At 51.8% G+C, this 7500-nt stretch overlaps 1 non-coding gene across 1 annotated transcript; it reads left to right on the top strand.

Annotated features, from left to right (window-relative positions):
• Positions 1 to 5555: 5555 nt before the first annotated feature.
• Positions 5556 to 7464, top strand: LOC126448300 (small subunit ribosomal RNA). Its single transcript, XR_007584086.1, has one exon. It is a non-coding gene; the product is annotated as a small subunit ribosomal RNA (ribosomal RNA).
• Positions 7465 to 7500: the final 36 nt, after the last annotated feature.

Here is a 7500-nt window from a genome sequence, read left to right as displayed (position 1 = left end):
ACTACGTCCGCCATGTCGAGCGCACCACAAAACATACCGCCATCTGTAGGTCTCCCTCAGCATGAGCTCCTGCAACGACGATACCGCCATCTATGGGACGCCAAGCCGACTAAGACATCGATGGGCCCACAGTGCCCATCTTTCGACGCCACCCACAAAGCATGCAGCCTCTGTCGACCACAGCACCCATACGCCAGTGCCTCTGCCGCACGAAGTCGTGGACCGGCAATCACACCACCTGCACCCGTTCGTGCCCCACCCCAACCGCCCAACTCGCATCGCCAGCGGATGAACGGCGGACGTTTCCCGCACTCGTAAGGTGCAATTCACACCTATAACATGCGTTTCATGAAGAGATATTTCCAATATGCGACATTCCCGCTGTCCCTATTCATGAGCTGCGAGCTGTACCACGTACAAGCTACAGACGCGATCGCATTGCTCACTGTACGGATTCTCATGCTGAGCCATCAGCTAGGAAGCGCCCCATCCATGTCGGCACCCGTGGGCGTTGCACTCGCAGTCGCAAAAAACGCTGGGCAAATATATATCTCGGAAGAGTAACGACAGTCCGAGCCTCCTGGCGTTGCACTCGCAGCCGCAAAAAAACGCTGGGCACATATATGTCTCGGAAGAGTAACGACAGTCCGAGTCTCCTGCGTGGGAAGAGTCTTTCTAGGCCCTGACCCACGGGAAGGGTGTAGCTTCCCCCATCCCGGACATTTGACGTCGTCACACTACCGGTATTGACTAATAGACTGATTGCTGATAATCATTAGCCATACACTGGGGGAAACGGCCGACAGGGGCGGCAACATAGTGGAGCCGCAGTGTCACTAATGTACAGAGATAGAACAGTTTCGACTGGAACTAGAGTAACCGTATACACGGCACTGATTAGTAATAGATGCAGAGCCATCAGAATACAGATAATATATACAACCGTCCCTATACATGCTGAAAGACTCTGCACACAATGAGAACCACACGTCAGCCAGACACTCTTATCACACACTACTCTCTTATCACACACAATATCTAACCACCAGCATGGAAGAACATCCAGTGCATCCTCTCCGCCACATGACACAATCCACACTATCATTACCAGACCGGGAGGTCCACCCAGAAAACACAATATCCCACCCTTCCGACATCCGCACATTGCTCAGCTAAGCCACGAACACCCACACATGTCCTACACAGTGGTGCACCCAACATCACAATACTGCCTCCTGTCACAGCACACAAACAATGGCAGGAATGAAAGACACAGATCTGCCACAACCATGGAATCGGAGCGCCGCCTGTCATGAGCCAAAAGTGCATCCTGACGTGACAAATCGGATAATACCGCAGGCATCCAATTACGATAATCACTATCAACGAACCTGCCGCCCCCCCCCCCAATACACCTTTCCCTACAACAATGTGTATCTGAACCTACGCTATATCGTACCTTAACCTAACCTATATCGTACCTTAACCTAACCTATATCGTACCTTAACCTAACCTATATCGTACCTTAACCTAACCTATATCGTACCTTAACCTAACCTATATCGTACCTTAACCTAACCTATATCGTACCTTAACCTAACCTATATCGTACCTTAACCTAACCTATATCGTACCTTAACCTAACCTATATCGTACCTTAACCTAACCTATATCGTACCTTAACCTAACCTATATCGTGCCTTAACCTAACCTATATCGTGCCTTAACCTAACCTATATCGTGCCTTAACCTAACCTATATCGTGCCTTAACCTAACCTATATCGTGCCTTAACCTAACCTATATCGTGCCTTAACCTAACCTATATCGTGCCTTAACCTAACCTAATTTGTGCCTTAACCTAACCTAATTTGTGCCTTAACCTAACCTAATTTGTGCCTTAACCTAACCTAATTTGTGCCTTAACCTAACCTAATTTGTGCCTTAACCTAACCTAATTTGTGCCTTAACCTAACCTAATTTGTGCCTTAACCTAACCTAATTTGTGCCGTAACCTAACCTAATTTGTGCCGTAACGTAACCCATGTTGTGCCGTAACGTAACCCATGTTGTGCCGTAACGTAACCCATGTTGTGCCGTAACGTAACCCATGTTGTGCCGTAACGTAACCCATGTTGTGCCGTAACGTAACCCATGTTGTGCCGTAACGTAACCCATGTTGTGCCGTAACCTAACCCATGTTGTGCCTTAACCTAACCCATGTTGTGCCTTAACCTAACCCATGTTGTGCCTTAACCTAACCCATGTTGTGCCTTAACCTAACCCATGTTGTGCCTTAACCTAACCCATGTTGTGCCTTAACCTAACCCACGTTGTGCCTTAACCTAACCTACGTTGTGCCTTAACCTAACCCATGTTGTGCCTTAACCTAACCCATGTTGTGCCTTAACCTAACCCATGTTGTGCCTTAACCTAACCCATGTTGTGCCTTAACCTAACCCATGTTGTGCCTTAACCTAACCCATGTTGTGCCTTAACCTAACCCATGTTGTGCCTTAACCTAACCCATGGTGTGCCTTAACCTAACCCATGTTGTGCCTTAACCTAACCCATGTTGTGCCTTAACCTAACCCACGTTGTGCCTTAACCTAACCCACGTTGTGCCTTAACCTAACCCACGTTGTGCCTTAACCTAACCCACGTTGTGCCTTAACCTAACCTACGTTGTGCCTTAACCTAACCCATGTTGTGCCTTAACCTAACCCATGTTGTGCCTTAACCTAACCCATGTTGTGCCTTAACCTAACCCATGTTGTGCCTTAACCTAACCCATGTTGTGCCTTAACCTAACCCATGGTGTGCCTTAACCTAACCCATGGTGTGCCTTAACCTAACCCATGGTGTGCCTTAACCTAACCCATGTTGTGCCTTAACCTAACCCATGTTGTGCCTTAACCTAACCCATGTTGTGCCTTAACCTAACCCATGTTGTGCCTTAACCTAACCCATGTTGTGCCTTAACCTAACCCATGTTGTGCCTTAACCTAACCCATGTTGTGCCTTAACCTAACCCATGTTGTGCCTTAACCTAACCCATGTTGTGCCTTAACCTAACCCATGTTGTGCCTTAACCTAACCCATGTTGTGCCTTAACCTAACCCATGTTGTGCCTTAACCTAACCCATGTTGTGCCTTAACCTAACCCATGTTGTGCCTTAACCTAACCCATGTTGTGCCTTAACCTAACCCATGTTGTGCCTTAACCTAACCCATGTTGTGCCTTAACCTAACCCATGTTGTGCCTTAACCTAACCCATGTTGTGCCTTAACCTAACCCATGTTGTGCCTTAACCTAACCCATGTTGTGCCTTAACCTAACCCATGTTGTGCCTTAACCTAACCCATGTTGTGCCTTAACCTAACCCATGTTGTGCCTTAACCTAACCCATGTTGTGCCTTAACCTAACCCATGTTGTGCCTTAACCTAACCCATGTTGTGCCTTAACCTAACCCATGTTGTGCCTTAACCTAACCCATGTTGTGCCTTAACCTAACCCATGTTGTGCCTTAACCTAACCCATGTTGTGCCTTAACCTAACCCATGTTGTGCCTTAACCTAACCCATGTTGTGCCTTAACGTAACCCATGTTGTGCCTTAACGTAACCCATGTTGTGCCTTAACGTAACCCATGTTGTGCCTTAACCTAACCTATAATGTGCCTTAACCTAACCTAAAGTGCGCCGTAACCTAAACTATATTGCGCCTTAACCTGACGCACGTTGTCGCTGAACCTGCTCTGTAATTGTTATGCAACCCGTTAAAGTAGTGTAGTGTTGCCTAACCGCAACCCTCGCAATATAGTTCGCTACTCGCACTGCCCGGTCCCCTGTGTATCGCGTCATGTTAAACACCTTGCAGGTGTTGCTGACTTTCCACATGCTCCTGCTATACACTGTAGTGTGGATAGCAGCAGGACGTACATGCCCCCCCCCCTTCCCCCCTGCCTTCGCAAGCTGGTCGGTGAGAAGTTTGCATGTTCAATGCCCTTCGCATGCCGACGTACTCAGCCTACGTTGTGGTACGGCCTGTCACCTGTCCGCCGATGTACGCAAAACCCACAAACTGTACTGCACATTGCTCCGTATGTACTGAATGATACATCGTGGCCCATGTGACCGTATGACGACAGCGCCTAGCAACGGCGGACCATACAGTCCAAATATTGTGCACGCAGCTACGTGTCGTCTCCCTATAAGAGCTGGATTGCAGTGTGGTACGCCATACAGACGTGTGGGAGGAACGGACGCCCTGGATGGCGATCAGCATGAGCAGTCTGTTGATGTAGTGGAGCGTGTATTCGGACGTAGTCGTCTCTTCTCACACACCGTGATAGCATGTTGCACCGCGTTCCACATCTGCGACATGCTGCAGAGGCGGGCTGACAGTCGTTCGCGCAATGGACACCGCATACGTACGGGGTCTACCTTCCACGTGTTCTCTAGGCGTGCACATGTTGTTGCGTCTATGTGGGCAGACGTAGTGTGTTGTGACACCTGACACAGGCATGCAATACTCGTTGCAAATGGCGATGGACGTGTACGTTTGCTGGTGACGTTACGCAAATGAACAACCGGTAACCCGTTGTGGTGCGGTTGTTCTCGCTAGAGGTGAATCAGTGTTGGCGACGATCGGTCGAGCTATTAACCGGTTGTTTCAGGGATACCCACCATGCCCACGAACGTGAAAGGGGACCCACCATGCCCACGAACGTGAAAGGGGATCTGGGTGTGAGGCGATACGCGGCGGTGGCTGGGTGGGACCGTCCCCGGCCGGTGAGGGGGGGCCGCCCGGCGTGCTGGCAGCGCGGTGCGTGGGCGCACGCGCTACAGCCGGCTGGTGGGGGCGGCCGGTGGCAGGCGCGCCGGCCGACGGACGCGGCAGGCGGCGCAGCTGCGCGCCGGCGCCCCCTGCTCGCGGCGCCTTGCGGCCAAAGTAGGTCCTCGCGGGCCCGGTGCGAAGCGCGGTGGCCATCTGCAGTGTGCTGGTCCGATTGAGGACTTTGTGCGCTGAGGATGCGCCGCCGCCCGGCGCTCGGCGCCGCGACGCCGTCTGCTGCTCGGTCGCCCCAGCGGTTCTCGCAGGTGGTTTGTATCGCAGCTGTGCGGACGTGTTGGCGCGTGCGCTGTGCTGGGAGAGTTCGCTTCGGCACCCAAGTAGGGCTTTTGTCCTTCTGTGGCGCTGGCGTTGGAGCTGCCGGTCACCGTAGGTGGCGCGTGTTGTCTCCCGCCGGCAATGCCACGACAGCACGCTCCCGGGCCTCTGTCGGCAGCGGCAAGCTCAGTTGGGAGCACGGGTGGTCGCACCTAAAGCGTCTACTCGCCTAACTCCGGGCGATTGCGCCTCTCTCGAACCCGACCAAGTACTTAGGACGGCGCTGCGCGCCGCCGGGACCTGAGAGGGTTTCGAGGTGTGTTGTGCAGGGGAGCTCAGCCTCCTCCTGTTTGCAGAATAATTGAGCGGACGCTTGCGTGTTCGCGCGGGCCCCCGGGACACACTCCCGGGCGGCCGGCTGCTCAGCTCTAGTTGACGCAGCTCCCTGGTTGATCCTGCCAGTAGTCATATGCTTGTCTCAAAGATTAAGCCATGCATGTCTCAGTACAAGCCGCATTAAGGTGAAACCGCGAATGGCTCATTAAATCAGTTATGGTTCCTTAGATCGTACCCACGTTACTTGGATAACTGTGGTAATTCTAGAGCTAATACATGCAAACAGAGTCCCGACCAGAGATGGAAGGGACGCTTTTATTAGATCAAAACCAATCGGTCGGCTCGTCCGGTCCGTTTGCCTTGGTGACTCTGAATAACTTAGGGCTGATCGCACGGTCCTCGTACCGGCGACGCATCTTTCAAATGTCTGCCTTATCAACTGTCGATGGTAGGTTCTGCGCCTACCATGGTTGTAACGGGTAACGGGGAATCAGGGTTCGATTCCGGAGAGGGAGCCTGAGAAACGGCTACCACATCCAAGGAAGGCAGCAGGCGCGCAAATTACCCACTCCCGGCACGGGGAGGTAGTGACGAAAAATAACGATACGGGACTCATCCGAGGCCCCGTAATCGGAATGAGTACACTTTAAATCCTTTAACGAGTATCTATTGGAGGGCAAGTCTGGTGCCAGCAGCCGCGGTAATTCCAGCTCCAATAGCGTATATTAAAGTTGTTGCGGTTAAAAAGCTCGTAGTTGGATTTGTGTCCCACGCTGTTGGTTCACCGCCCGTCGGTGTTTAACTGGCATGTATCGTGGGACGTCCTGCCGGTGGGGCGAGCCGAAGGCGTGCGACCGCCTCGTGCGTGCTCGTGCGTCCCGAGGCGGACCCCGTTGAAATCCTACCAGGGTGCTCTTTATTGAGTGTCTCGGTGGGCCGGCACGTTTACTTTGAACAAATTAGAGTGCTTAAAGCAGGCAAGCCCGCCTGAATACTGTGTGCATGGAATAATGGAATAGGACCTCGGTTCTATTTTGTTGGTTTTCGGAACCCGAGGTAATGATTAATAGGGACAGGCGGGGGCATTCGTATTGCGACGTTAGAGGTGAAATTCTTGGATCGTCGCAAGACGAACAGAAGCGAAAGCATTTGCCAAGTATGTTTTCATTAATCAAGAACGAAAGTTAGAGGTTCGAAGGCGATCAGATACCGCCCTAGTTCTAACCATAAACGATGCCAGCCAGCGATCCGCCGCAGTTCCTCCGATGACTCGGCGGGCAGCCTCCGGGAAACCAAAGCTTTTGGGTTCCGGGGGAAGTATGGTTGCAAAGCTGAAACTTAAAGGAATTGACGGAAGGGCACCACCAGGAGTGGAGCCTGCGGCTTAATTTGACTCAACACGGGAAACCTCACCAGGCCCGGACACCGGAAGGATTGACAGATTGATAGCTCTTTCTTGATTCGGTGGGTGGTGGTGCATGGCCGTTCTTAGTTGGTGGAGCGATTTGTCTGGTTAATTCCGATAACGAACGAGACTCTAGCCTGCTAACTAGTCGCGTGACATCCTTCGTGCTGTCAGCGATTACTTTTCTTCTTAGAGGGACAGGCGGCTTCTAGCCGCACGAGATTGAGCAATAACAGGTCTGTGATGCCCTTAGATGTTCTGGGCCGCACGCGCGCTACACTGAAGGAATCAGCGTGTCTTCCTAGGCCGAAAGGTCGGGGTAACCCGCTGAACCTCCTTCGTGCTAGGGATTGGGGCTTGCAATTGTTCCCCATGAACGAGGAATTCCCAGTAAGCGCGAGTCATAAGCTCGCGTTGATTACGTCCCTGCCCTTTGTACACACCGCCCGTCGCTACTACCGATTGAATGATTTAGTGAGGTCTTCGGACTGGTACGCGGCATTGACTCTGTCGTTGCCGATGCTACCGGAAAGATGACCAAACTTGATCATTTAGAGGAAGTAAAAGTCGTAACAAGGTTTCCGTAGGTGAACCTGCGGAAGGATCATTACCGACTAGACTGCATGTCTTTCGATGTGCGTGTCGT

The sequence above is a fragment of the Schistocerca serialis genome, unplaced genomic scaffold (genome assembly GCF_023864345.2).
Source record: "Schistocerca serialis cubense isolate TAMUIC-IGC-003099 unplaced genomic scaffold, iqSchSeri2.2 HiC_scaffold_590, whole genome shotgun sequence".
In the NCBI taxonomy this organism is placed as follows: domain Eukaryota; kingdom Metazoa; phylum Arthropoda; class Insecta; order Orthoptera; family Acrididae; genus Schistocerca; species Schistocerca serialis.
The sequence above is the reverse complement of the archived record's forward strand: the minus strand, read 5'-3'. Positions and strand labels throughout refer to the sequence as shown.